Source organism: Ranitomeya imitator, chromosome 3 (assembly GCF_032444005.1).
Source record: "Ranitomeya imitator isolate aRanImi1 chromosome 3, aRanImi1.pri, whole genome shotgun sequence".
Taxonomy (NCBI): Eukaryota; Metazoa; Chordata; class Amphibia; order Anura; family Dendrobatidae; genus Ranitomeya; species Ranitomeya imitator.
Window position 1 is genome coordinate 725662752 of NC_091284.1, and position 12338 is coordinate 725675089.

Here is a 12338-nt window from a genome sequence, read left to right on the forward strand (position 1 = left end):
ACAGTTTCTGGAATAACAGACACTTTTTTTATTCTTTGCTGAGGATGCCAAAGAGAATCTGGTGAAGAGAGCAGTAGATCCCTTAGGGCACGGCTTTATCAGAATGATGCATATCGCGGCTGAGGATGGCACAGGGCCAGTACCATCCTCACTGTCCTCTGGCTGAACATATGGTACTTTGCATAATGTGCTAAAATCAGCAATATGTGCAACCTGCACCTGCTTTTAAAGGGCAGGAAGCGGGCAGAGGCTGGCAATGATCAGATCTATTATTATACTATAATACATCAATCTACAGGCTCAAGAGACAATAGTTAACTAACATGGTCACATGACGTACAGAGACACACAGTAAGCACACATACAGTATATGTACAGCTGTCCGGTATGCACCCGACAACCAAACAGGCATTACTTCTGTATAACAACCCCCGCATCCACAAACCATGAATTGAAAGGGGTATTCCAGTTATTGAAAGTCATTGCCGACTGATATGATCGGTCTAGCAGTTAATTCCTGTTGGACCGCTGGCATCTCCAGAGAAGGGGACCCCTCTGAATGGAGCAGGGGTGGGACGGCCAGAGATCACTGAGCACAGCCCAATGTATCCAAAAAGCTCCATTCACCTAATGAAGGACACAGGTATGGGCCGTTATATATTGGTGTAATTTTTTGGTATAGGGAATAGCGTAATAGACAATGCTATTCAATAGAGTAGTATGAACAGTCCTAGGACGTATGGAAACTAAGATCTCGATGAGGGTCAATATAACATCATGGTCTTCTCTCAGAAGGGTGTAACTACAAGGGAAGCAGCATATTTGATGCAGTGGTTAACCCCTTAGGCTGGTTGCACACTTGCGCTGGGCAGAGCTGCGGAGGGCTGTGTAGTTCCTCTGTTAAGCCCCGCCCACTGCCGCACCTCTTCCATTCAGCTCCGCCTACGTCGGCATGCGACCTGCGTACCCATCTTTAACATTGTGTACGCAGGCCATGCGAATATATGCGGATGCCTCCACATGCATCATTTTGAAGCTGTGCTGAACGCAACATGCATTTTGAGGATTTTAAATGGTCAGTGCAAATGACAGTCAGTCTAATAAAAGTCAACACCCATTAGATTATACTGTACATCGAATTTTATTGAAGAAACCTCCCAATGATCTATATATATATAATTGTCTAAGGGGTACTTCCGTCTTTCTGTCTGCAACTTCCGTAACGGAAATCCCGCGTCGCTGAGTCCCTCCCTACTCCCCTGCAGTCACTGTCGGCGCCCGCATACTCCCCTCCAGTCACCGCTCACACAGGGTTAGTGCCAGCGGTAACAGACCGCGTTATGCCACGGGTAAGGCACTCCGTTACCGCTGCTATTAACCCTGTGTGTCCCCAACTTTTTACTATTGATGCTGCTAACACAGCATCAATAGTAAAAAGATCTAATGTTAAAATAAAAAATCGTTATATACTCACCGTCCGTCGGCCCCTCGGATCCAGAACAGGCCTTTCCCGCTCCTCGCGACGCCCGGGTGAGCGCTCCATGCATTGCGGTCTCGCGAAAAGATGACGTAGCGGTCTCACGAGACCGCCACATCATCATCTCGCGAGACCGCAATGCACTCTTTAGTCTTTAGACCGGAGCGTGCGAGGAGCATCGGTAAACGCTTCGCTTGGATCCGGGGCCAACGGAAGGTGAATATATAACTATTTTTTTATTTTATTTTATTTTTTTTAACAGGGATATGATGCCCACATTGCTATATACTGCCTGGGCTATGCAATATACTGCGTGGGCTGTGCTATATATTGCGTGGGCTGTGCAATGTACTGCGTGGGCTGTGCTATACACTGCGTGGGCTGTGTTTTAAACTACGTGGCTGTATTATATGCTATGTGGGCTGTTCTATACTCCGTGGGCTGTGCTACATACTACGTGGCTGTGCCATATACTACGTGGCTACGCCATATACTTCGTGGCTACGCTATATACTACGTGAGCTGCTATATACTACGTGGCTGGCCGTGAACAATCAGCGACAGGCGCAGTCCGGACGCAAATTGGCGCGGGATTTGAACCACGCTTCGTTAATTGTTCGCGGTCGGCCGAATCCTGAATTCTGATTGCAAGGAAAGGTACCTGCAGCTGTTGGAGAGGACAGGGAGCTTCTGACAATGATGCTTCTTAGATTTGGGGGCTGCCTAAAACACAGTAGTGGGGGGGTCTGGAAAAATGGATTGTAAGCGGGCATCTTTTTGCAGTAAAGGTTGTAATTTCCGTGCAGCTCCCCTTAGCACCTCCAGATTTAGATTGTAGGTGACTACTAGAGGCACCCGGTTATTTTCTTCTTTAGCTTTGTAAGGTAGCAGGTGATTCCTTGATATTCTGGTGGCTCTTGTAATCTGGTTTTCAATTGTTCTTGGATGGTAGCCCTGATTCAAAAAGGTCTTTCTGAGGCGACCAAGGCGTTCATCCCTATCCATTGGGTTGGAACATATACGATTGTATCTGATGGCATGGCTGTAGACAATAGAGTTTTTTGTGCGTTTTGGATAGAAACGGTCCCATTTAAGGTATGTTGGACGGTCGATTGGCTTCTGATACAGGGATGTCTCTATTTTATTGTTCTGCAGCTTAATGATGGTGTCCAGAAAGTTAATTTCAGTGCAGGAAGAGTTAAGTGTCAAGTTGATGGTAGGATGAAATTGATTAAACTGTTCATGGAACGTCTTTAGCTGTGGCTCAGACTCCGTCCAGATGATTAAAATCTCATCAATGTAGCGGTAGTACGCCAGATGTCTGATGGGACATGAGGACAAAAAGTCGCTTTCAAGCTTGGCCATGAAAAGATTTGCATACTGTGGGGCCATTTTACTTCCCATTACTGTGCCAGTCTCCTGTAGATAGATCTTCTTGTCAAACTCAAAGTAATTGTGGGTGAGGATGAAATTTATAAGTTTCACCACAGAATTTGCATCAGTCCCTGTGTTTTCCAGGAAGAATTTGCAGGCATTTAATCCATCAACCACTGAGGGCTCTCGGTTCTAAATATTATTCTATCCACTGGCTAACACGGTACCAAGATATATATCTTTCCTGTAGTAGAATTTCTCAACATTTGAAATGTTTTAACTACCGTAGCTTAAAATGCTCATTGGTGGAATTTGCAGCATTAGGAGGTCACATTCACTGAACAAAAAAGCTATTTAACTCCAAAACATCCTAACAGGCCAAGTTACATGTTAACATAGGAACCCTTCTTTGATATCATCTTCACAATTCTTGCATCCATTGAACTTGTGAGTTTTTGGAGACTTTCTGCTTGTATTTCTTTGCATGAAGTCAGAATAGCCTCCCAGAGCTGCTGTTTTGATGTGAACTGCCTCCCACCCTCATAGATCTTTTGCTTGATGATACTCCAAAGGTTCTCTGTACGGTTGAGGTCAGGTGAAGATGGTGGCCACACCATGAGTTTATCTCCTTTTATGCCCATAGCAGCCAATTACTCAGAGGTATTCTTTGCAGCATGAGATGGTGCATTGTCATGCATGAAGATGATTTTGCTCCTGAAGGCACGTTTCTGCTTTTTATACCATGGAAGAAAGTTGTCAGTCAGAAACTCTATATATTTTGCAGAGGTCATTTTCACAGCTTCAGGAACCTTATAGGGCCCTACCAGCTGTTTCCCCATGATTCCGGCCCAAAACAGGACTCCTCCACCTCCTTGCTGACGTCGCAGCCTTGTTGGGTCAAGGTAGCCATCAACCAACCATCCATCTGGACCATCCAGGGTTGCTGGACACTAATTTTCAAAAAGTCTTGTTTACTGATGAGTCTTCATGCATGTCTGGGCCCACTGCAACCGTTTCTGCTTGTGAACACGGGGTAGCCGAATAGTAGGTTTATGAACCACAGCAAGCCTTTGAAGGATCCTACACCTTGAGGTTCGAGGGACTCCAGAGGCACCAGCACCTTCAAATATCTGTTTGCTGGTTTGTAATGTCTTTTTAGCAGCTGATCTCTTAATCCAATGAACTTGCCTGGCAGAAACCTTCCTCATTATGCCTTTATCAGCACGAATATGTCTGTGCTCAGATTCAGCCACAAATCTCTTAACAGTACGATGATCACGCTTAAGTTTTCGGGAAATATCTAATGTTTTCATCCCTTGCCACGGCATTGCACTATTTGATGCTTTTCGGCAGCAGAGAGATCCTTTTTCTTTCCCATGTTACTTGAAAATTGTGGTCTGCTTACTAATGTGGAACATCATTTTTAAGTAGTTTTCCTTTCATTATAGTCACCTGGAAAACTAATTATCACATGTGTTTAAGATTGATTTCAGAGATCCATTGAGCCCTGAGACACAATACCATCCATGAGTTTATTTGAAAAACAAAACAATTAAATCTTTATGACACTTAAATCCAATTTGTACAATAATTTGGAACATGGTGTAAAGCGATGCTGGTCAGATTTAAAATTTTTTGTCTGGTTACTAAGGGGGGGGGGGGGGGGTGTTGCGTTAAACCTGGCCATATACATGAGATTGTGTTCTTCCAACTCCCCCCATAGACACAAATGATTGGCTTGCTTTCATCGGCGATAGAGGAAAAAGCCGCCCCCAGATATATCTGGCATCAGCTTATCTTCTCTGAAAACAAAAGGATTAGGCATTTAAAATGCAACATTAGCTCTTGGGGAGAATCAACAGGATGCTATATTCACATCTTATGATCCCCACTGAAACCAGCATGTTCCGCAAAATTTCAATTAAGGGTACCGTCACACTATAACATTTCGATCGCTACGACGGTACGATTCGTGACGTTCCAGCGATATCGTTACGATATCGCTGTGTCTGACACGCAGCAGCGATCAGGGATCCTGCTGAGAATCGTACGTCGTAGCAGATCGTTTAGAACTTTCTTTCATCGGTGGATCTCCCGCTGTCATCGCTAGATCGGTGTGTGTGACACCGATCTAGCGATCTAGCGATGCGATCCAGCGATGCGTTCGCTTGTAACCAGGGTAAACATCGGGTAACTAAGCGCAGGACCGCGCTTAGTTACCCGATGTTTACCCTGGTTACAAGCGTTAAACTAAAAAAAAACAAACAGCACATACTTACATTCTGGTGTCCGTCAGGTCCCTTGCAGTCTGCTTCCCGCACTGTGACTGCCGGCCGTAAAGTGAAAGCAGAGCACAGCGGCTGTGCTTTCACTTTCACTTTACGGCCGGCAGTCAGTGAGTGCGGGAAGCAGACGGCAAGGGACCTGACGGACACCAGAATATAAGTATGTGCTGTTTGTTTTTTTTTAGTTTAACGCTTGTAACCAGGGTAAACATCGGGTAACTAAGCGCGGTCCTGCGCTTAGTTACCCGATGTTTACCCTGGTTACCCAGGGACCTCGGCATCGTTGGTCGCTGGAGAGCTGTCTGTGTGACAGCTCCCCAGCGACCACACTACGATTTACCTACGATCACGGCCAGGTCATATCGCTGGTCGTGATCGTAGGTAAATCGTATAGTGTGACGGTACCCTAATGTGTATTGTGGCCAAATCAGGTCCAATTAAGATGTAAGAAAAAATGCCGTGGTGACTTTATAGCATCAAATTGTGGGCTCCAACTGACAAATTTTGAATGGTAGTAATGTTGGTTTTAGGGGAATGCTCTCATCTCTACATTTGTTCATATGCATTGGAAACACAGAAAACACTTAGGGCCCCCTCTATGAGCAGAAAGCCAAGTGGTAAGATGGCCCCCAATAAGCAAAAGAGTCGAGCGCACTGCTAATAACAAATGCCAATAGATACAAAACTATGAGGGTGCGGAAGCAGCAATAAACATAAACCATGTAACAAAAAAGAAAAGCATTACTGCAAAAATACGCACTCCATCAAAGAATACAAACAAAATAAATAAGATAAATAGACTGATTTTATTAACAGATCAAAAAAAACACACTACAAAACGATAAAAACACAATTAAAAACAAGTAGACAACATCACAACAACACAGGTGATAAAGACCATACCTAGATGTAATAAGGCGACTAAACACAGACCAATTGGCTCATGGGGTATATGCGCTAGTAATGCCTAGAAAAAAATCAAAAAATCGTGCCATATAGGTCCCTAAAGAACCAATCCAAAAAAAAAAAAAAATAAGGCACAAGGATTTAATCTATAACAATAAAAATAGGCAAGATATGAGCCAAAGAAAGGGCTGAGAAGCCAGACCTAAATGGCACGATTTTTTGATTTTTTCTAGGCATTACTAGCGCATATACCCCATGAGCCAATTGGTCTGTGTTTAGTCGCCTATTACATCTAGGTATGGTCTTTATCACCTGTGTTGTTGTGATGTTGTCTACTTGTTTTTAATTGTGTTTTTATCGTTTTGTAGTGTGTTTTTTTGATCTGTTAATAAAATCAGTCTATTTATCTTATTTATTTATTTTGTTTGTATTCTTTGATGGAGTGCGTATTTTTGCAGTAATGCTTTTCTTTTTTGTTACGTAAGATGGCCCCCAAACCCTTCTGAATAATTGTCATGTAACACTAAATTTCACCGCCAGCTAACTAGAATAGGATGCCATTCAATGATGACACATTCCAGTCTCTTGACTGCTGCTGCCATAAACTGCACTTATAGGTCACTGCTGAATGGGACGCCATCACTTATGGTCAAGGCAAGGACTACCGGAGAAGTCGGTACTGGAGCAACAAGGGACTGAAGCAGTCAGCATAACTTCGTTTGTACATTAATTGTTAATTGTAGTTAAACATTGGAACATGTAACAATTCCAAAACCCACTGACAGTCTTCAGGTTGAAACCTAAAGAACAGGAGGAACGGTCACCTACAGGAATGTATCACACCAATCTATTCCTTCATAAATAATATATTTGGCATCATGTCCAGGAAAAGTTTGATTTATCATCAAAATCTAAAAATTACATCATGGTACATGCCGAAAAAAGTTATCTTGCCATTTTTTCTTTTTTTAAAGTTTAGAACAGGATTAGTATTATACGGTAATTGTGCGGTCCTGGAGGATCATACTTCCAAATCACTTTTACCACACAATTAATGACCTAAAATCAAAAGTGCAAAAACAATAGCGAAGTTGTGGAGTTTTTGTATTTTTTCAATTTCTATTAAATTGGATTTTCACCCCATTTTCCAGTACATTGTATGTAATGAATGTAATGAATGAGGTTACTTCAAAACTACAACGCGTCACGCAATAAATAAGCTTTTATGTAATGGTTTATTGGGGCTATAGAAATAAAAAAATATCATTATGTTACTAAGTTGGCTCTTGGAACTTAAAATTACCTACACAGCCCCTGCAGCTTGCCGGACCACTACCCATGTTCCTCTGGTGTCCTCACTTTCTCTTATCACTTGAATGTCATGTGATGGCTGCTGTCAATCTGTGGCCCCATCAGTGACAAAATCTTCACATTGCGGCCACTGATTGGATGCAAACCCGTGATAGCCTTCCTCTTCACTTCTGGGAACTTTAAGTCCAAGCATTCACTGATCCCTGTATACCTTCAGGACTTGCTGGGAGATGTAGTTTCCCTCACCACCTGCACCGTCACATGCTCTTGGTTTCCCCTATAATAAGTGTTCAACCATTCAGATTCCACAGTCTATTTAGGACGTGATACCTTGACGTAACATAGATAATATGTGAATGCACGAGCATCAAATAATGGTTTTGAATTCATTAATTTATTTTCCTAATACTTCCCTCTCCACCTAAAAAAACATAATAAAATGTAAATATTTACACTATCTGCACCAAAAAGGTGATAACTAGAGACAGGCAACTTCAATTCCACTAAAATTTTTACAAAAATCTGTGTTCTGCACAATCCGGATATTTTGTAATTTGCTTGTAATGTCTATAACCAAAATTAGAAAAATGTCTCTGTCCGAATATATATGGACTTAACTATAGTAATACTCACTTCTTTTGCTGCATATTGAGATGTCCAGACTAGTCAGAAAGGAAGTCACTACACGCCGACCAGCCTGCCGATAGCATAACACACCCCCCCCTCGAGACCCCTGAGCCGTCCTCACATTCTCCTCCCGGGACTTTGAATCCCGCGCCTGCTTGTGAATACCGCGACTTTGGGCATGCGGAGTGTGACCGCAATCATGTGACAAAGATCCACTGAACATGCGGGAAGTGACAATATTCACAAGCAGCGAGGAGGAGGGAGAATATAGGGAAGGCTCAGGATCTCCGAAGCGCCTCAGTGGGCAGACAAGCAGGACTGGTCAGCAAGTAGTGAACACCTTTCTCACTAGTATGGACATTTGACAGAATTTCCAAAAAGTGAAAAACCTTATAATGGAGTTGTATGTAAAAATCCTTAAGGCTTCGTGCACACGTTCAGTATTTGGTGAGCTTTTTTACCTCAGTATTTGTAAGCCAAAACCAGGAGTGGGTGATAAATGCAGAAGTGGTGACGTGTTTCTATTATACTTTTCCTCCGATTCCTCTACCCCTGATTTTGGCATACAAATACTGAGGTAAAATACTGACTAAATACTCTATGTGTGCACGTGGCCCTAAAAACACATTCAGCCGTGTACCGTAATTAGATTCCAGGTGTCAATGCTAGAACCTGTTTGGTGCCTCCTGCTGCCAGAACCATGGACAGTATGAATCAGAGATCGGCTCCATTATTCCAGATATCTTTATTTTACCGTGAAACCCCGTGGTCTTTTACAGAAAGCTTTTCACAGGAGACCGAGCTGCCTGGTCATGGAGGCTGGCCCCCGCTGACCAGAGAGAATCGGGCGATTATGGAAATGGCACTCAGCTCAAAGTCTGTCAGAGTCTGATCCTCTCACATAAGACAGGTGCGGAGGAGACGGAGAAAGTAATATCTCCATCTTCTCCACTACCGGCGTCTGACATAATCCCACAGCACAAGCACCCATAGACATCTATGGTTGTGCATGGTCCAATTCTCCCCCTCACTGTAGGACATTTCTTGTGATGGGAAATACAAGCTGAAAAATGTCCCAAACTGACTAAGAGGCACCCACTGTTTGACTCGCTGTATTGCGTCATGTAAATGAGACTGGGGTAATGACTGGTAACATTTCCGTGTAAAGTTGTCCAAGGGTGTGACTGAAATAATCAATTCCACCCCAGTGGCTGTCACAGTGTGGCTACAGCTGCCACTTAAGGCCTCCATACACCTTAGATAAGTCAGCGTGATTGGCCTACCATCTCACGTTTGGGGGTCTCCCAGCTCTCCTTCCACAGACAATGTCTGGGGAGAGAAAGGTCCGACCCATTGGTACTTCAAAGACCGATCCTTTTGTTCAGCAAAGAGATGAGACGCTATGATACTTTCACAGAGAACATAGGAGCTTTCTCATGTATGGGAGGGTCTGGGTGAGGAAGTTGCCAACTAAACGATCAGTCGATCGACAGCTTTCTATATGGGGGCCTTTAGAGTCGTTGCTCCTCTACCACCTCACAGGACAGATTGTGCTGTAATCTCACACAAGATGGCATCACAAGTGATATGACGCCTTTGAGCCCCAGTCTTCAGATTCTTAGGAATCCTTGCTGATCATACTGGTAGACTATCCCTGTGTATCCAAGTGTATCCTGTGTATCCAAGCCTCTCCCTGAGCTGAACACTGGCCGTATGGTCAGTACAAGAGAAGGGTGGGGTCCTAACAATGCCAGGAGAGGAGTAATTATACTATGAACATTAACCAGAGCCTCGGTAGCCCAAGATACGGCTATGAGTCACTCTGTAATGTGTAACCTTAAGCCTTGGGAAGGAAAAATCTTAACATCGTTGTACAAGATTAGAAAGAGTTCTGCGTTTTCTTATGTCCAGCAACGCTTGTCTATGAGCTGCCCAGGTATTACAGCTCAGGCAAGTGACTATGCCCACACACAAAGGTGGGACAACTTCTGGGGAGAAAGCAGACCCTTCTAACTTCCTAGAACTTTTAGGACTTATGCAATAATAAAGGACATTTACGGTACATAGGGCCCTGCATCAGACATGTAGTATACCCAAAGCCATACCTGGGTAACTTTTTAAACCTCCCCCCCTCACCACTTTTCTAAAAAAGTAGATGGGGTTTATGAGGAAGTGACAGGCTGGATTTACTACTACTTATGCCATAAAATGACGTCAATTATACAGTTAAGCATTGCCTTCTATGGGCTTGGCAGCTTCCATGACTCCAATACAAGTGAGGCCGGGGTCACACGAACGTCGATTCCCTCATGCGAGAGAATCTGGTCGATTATGTAAATGACACTGGGTTCAAACTCTGATCAGAGTATTAGCTCAAGGGAGAAGATGGACAACAAGATTTCTCCAACTTCTCCATTCTGTAAGTAAGCGGAAATCGGACTGCACTCAGGTCATCCAAGTGCAGTCTGAGGTTTTCCACACATCCATAGACTTGAACAGGGGAGTGGGTTCAGATTTGCGTAGCATACTGTTTGTTTGTTTTTCATATGCAGAATCAGCATAAGAAAAAAAAGCGCTGATCAGCACTGCCCCAAAGAATAACACTGGTCCGAGGCTATCGGATCCCACCCATCCGATGTATAGGCTCGTGTGAGCAATACTAATGTATAGATCTACAGCAGAATTCCCTGGGGCACATTGGGAATACCCTTTAACCATCTAGAGTTCAGAAACTGTCGTCATCTTTTATGGTCCCAGACCAGGAACCAACCTGATGGGACCTTGCTTGGGTGGCCTCACATCTCCAAAGCATTTTAATAGACAGTGATCACACATATGGCCTATAGCTTCAGTGCAGTCACTTCTACTAATAAGATGCCTATCGAATTGTTCAAACCCCACTCTTATACTGTTCACAGGATAGATCAGTGGAGAACTCTAGGCCAATTATCCCTGAGGCGCTCAGAGGAGCCGTCCCTTCAATTTAGCAATTTTTAAGGCTCCCGGCAGTTGTGTCCCTTTTAAGGAGAATCAAGGCTGACCTATAAACCGCTGCCACCACCATATCCGACCTGTAAAGACCTTCCTAAAGTCACATCCATTAGTCAATTTTACCACTGCATATCTTATAAAGAGAACCAGAAAAGTCCTGCCCCAAATGAAGGCTGAAGTCTCCGCTGGGCGTATCTGAGCCCTTCAAGCCTCCTGGTCAACCTTTGCGAAGCCTTGCCCTGGGGCGGACACAGACAAGAGGGCCAAGAACAGTACGTGGGCCGCTTACAGTCCAATAATGTGTCTATGGCAGAAGCGGATCGGTAGTGGCCCCTTTACCTCCTGGGCCCCTATATGGCTGCACAATAGTATGTGGGGTACTAGTAATCACTACACCATGACTCTACGGCCTGTGTGGCAGAGCTGGACCCCGGCACACGCACACCGTGTCTGCGCCACCCGTGTGCCCGCAGAGTACTGGGCTCTGTGCTGGTTCTGATGGCCCACAACCAGGCTCAGGGTCAGCGCACACACCACGGCGTGGATCACTGAGGCTGTGCCAGCACTTAGCGCTACCTCAATCAATAGACCAGTGGCAGCCCGACAGGACACTCAGACAGAAGGGGCGCACACCCCTGGCACACCTCACCCGCCACTGGCACAGGCCTGAGGGGGTCACTGCTGCTGATGGGACAGTTAAAGGGACCCAGTCATTTATAAACCGTAGATTTATCCACGATCACTAGTGATCATCATTATCTGGGAGAAAAAGGTCCTGACATCTCTGTCCTGCACTATCACGTGAGAGATGCAGCTACCAGGAGGTGGAAGAACTGCATGGCGCAGCGGGGAGATGTGAACGGAGGAATGCACATCTATAGGGTCAGCGGTATAGCGCAGTCATGTGACCCACCCGCGGCTATACAGGACACGGGAGCGCAGGGATACGCACCTGTCAGGTAGAAGCTTCTCTCGCTCGTCGCTTATTTTGTCTTCTTCCGGGAGACTTTGGACTATTTTTTATTTACGATCACGCCCACTCGGCAGCTCTGCCTCTGATTGGACTCTGTGTCTCGTCACTCCCTGAGAAGCCCCGCCCCAGCAGTAGGTGCCGCCCCCTGACCTCGTGACACACCCAGGTTATCTGTACCGCAGTGTGAGCAGCATTAACCTCTCCCCTCCCGTGGAAGGAGTGACAGTCGTCACCCAGCAGCGTCTTTCTGGCGCACACATGACCGGGCTGTCGTGATGATGACACAGCAGAAACAGCCACTGATGCTCGTCTCATTGTGTCATGTAATTGCACTTACAAAAAGAAGCTTTTCTATTTTTTATGCTGTTTTTTTATGTAGTTTCACTTTGGTCTG

At 44.7% G+C, this 12338-nt stretch overlaps 1 protein-coding gene across 3 annotated transcripts in view; it reads right to left on the reverse strand.

Annotated features, from left to right (window-relative positions):
- PRR13 (proline rich 13) overlaps positions 1-12040 on the reverse strand; it is a 28855-nt gene extending 16815 nt beyond the window's left edge. For 2 of the 3 annotated variants that reach the window (XM_069758759.1, XM_069758757.1), the window contains exon 1: positions 11924-12040. The gene's annotated coding sequence lies outside the window, so the exon portion shown is untranslated. The remainder of the gene's footprint in view (positions 1-11923) is intronic. The other variant, XM_069758758.1, reaches the window with a different exon arrangement.
- Positions 12041-12338: the final 298 nt, after the last annotated feature.